Here is a 2,211-nt window from a genome sequence, read left to right as displayed (position 1 = left end):
AAAAAAAAAAAAAAAAAAAAAAAAAAAAGAAAGAAAAGGGGGCGACGCGCATTTCATGTTAACATGTAACAATTCTCGCGTGGCATCGTGTTCTCTCTCTGACGTGGTTGTTACTTTCGGATAATTACTCGTCGTTTCTACAGCGCGGTTCATCGGGTCTCTGTCGCTGAAAGCGATAGCTAGGTGGTTGAATGATTTCCAAGGGGTGGTGTGTAGGTGGATAGGTAGGTAGGGTCGATATTCCCGTTGGCCGGACGCGCGACAATAGCAAACTTCGAGGTCGTCGCCTCGGATCAATCCATTAATACGGCACATTAGAAAATCAATTAAGCCGCAGTCCCGCTTAATCTCGTGTCCGAGGATTTGCCCGGTAACCTTCCAACCAGGAAGAGAGGTGGGTGGAGAGGAGGATCTCAGTCGGCGAGAGCTGACGGTTCTCACCGTTCAGTTCGTGCAAAAAGAGACAGGGGGGGAAGGTCTCGAGGAGATCGAGACTTAACCTCTCTCTCTCTTTCTCTTTCTCTCTCTCATTCTCGCTTCCTTTATCCCATACATTTTTACGATCCCGCAAAAGTCCGCTGCGCAAGCGTTGTTCGCCCCTTACGAAAATAGAAGAGGTAAATCACTTCTCGCTAGCTCTCGAGTTTTGGGAAAAGAAAATTATGCAGCGTGGGAGGGAGAAAGGGATGAAGAGCCGCGTATTTAATCAATGAGGATATCTTCGACTCGATGCGTATCTTCGGGGAATAGACGCGAGTCCGATCTTCTCTAATCATTGCCCCTTGTTGTTTTATTACGTATTTGACGAAATCGTTCCATCGATAATTCCGTTTAACGAAACAGACGTACGACAGACGTTGGCATTCGTATCAATCAATTGGTACACCTGGTAACATTTTAATCGAGAAGCAACGGATCGATAAGGCACTCTCTCTGTCTCGATCCAGTGTATTGACGGTATTCATGAGGGTGAATTTCAATGGAACTGGTTACTACCGCGAACAGCAGAGTTGCAAGTTCAGTTCCCCTGTCGCTGTACGCGGGCCGCTCTTCCTTACCACCCCGATATCTCTCTGTCTGCATCGCAGTACGCAAACTTGGAAGATCCAGCGGGTTGAGTGCATCATTACGGATTAATATCCTCTTGAGGAAGCACGTAACCTAGAGCTACCATTCCTCGTTATCACCGTCGGTTACGTCAAACGAAATGTCATTTCACGGTTCCGCCTTCAACGTCTTAGGGAAGCTTCTCCGTCGAAGCTTGGTCACTTCTCGAACCAAATTAAATCGAATCGATACGGTCCTACGATCTTGTCTTTTATACAAATCTGTTATTATATCGCGGTTTCCCCTCTAAATATTTAACGTAAACTTTTCCGATTAACCGAGTAACGCTCGAAACGAACAACTTCTCTCTCCTTGGCAAAGTGAAAAACTTGGACAACTTTTTCCTCTCTTTCTCGCTGTATCTTTACCACCGTAAAGTCGAGTTCCCGAGACTCGAGATAAAATTTGAATTACAAAGATGCATAAAACGGACGATATCGCTATTTGTACCGAAGATCCGTTTCCGAGCGGTGATTCGAGTCATTCGGCTATCCGAGTCGAAACACACCTATTTTATCCCGCCGCCGTGTCTGTTCTTACTGTCGCGCATGAATGTAAAATATTCAACGGTGCCGAGTTCTCCCATTTACGAGATGATATTCCCTCCAGACAGAGCGTAACGCCGGCATAACTCTTGTTATCATCGTCGCCGATGTCGCTCAAGAGTTTCCCACTGGCGCGATCCCCGTCATCGTCGCGCGTCGCCGTCATTCCACTACGTACGCATTTACCTACATTTCTTCCGGAGGACGCATGCCGCAGGATCGAACGGCGCACGCGCACCACCGTTCCACGAGAATACCGTTAAACCGTTCGAAGTTCGGCATTCGAAATTTAATGACGGGCACCCACGCGAGTCGGACGCGTTTCGGGCCGAAGGAAGCGGACAAGTATCCCTAGAGCGAACGTTGACAAATATTTGTCGATGGTAAACGTTTACCCCTCGGCAAAGCGAAACCTAAGCTCTAAAGACATATCGCGCTCCAAGGCTACGCTATTATACGAGTAAACTTCTACCCGGCCTGTTTGACATTCCTCGACGTCTCCGAGCAAAGACGTCGGGATTCTTTTCTCGTACGCGTCTCGTCTGCAGCTTAAGCGGGA

This window comes from Apis dorsata, unplaced genomic scaffold (genome assembly GCF_000469605.1).
Source record: "Apis dorsata unplaced genomic scaffold, Apis dorsata 1.3 scaffold_683, whole genome shotgun sequence".
Taxonomy (NCBI): domain Eukaryota; kingdom Metazoa; phylum Arthropoda; class Insecta; order Hymenoptera; family Apidae; genus Apis; species Apis dorsata.
This window is presented reverse-complemented; position numbering follows the sequence as displayed.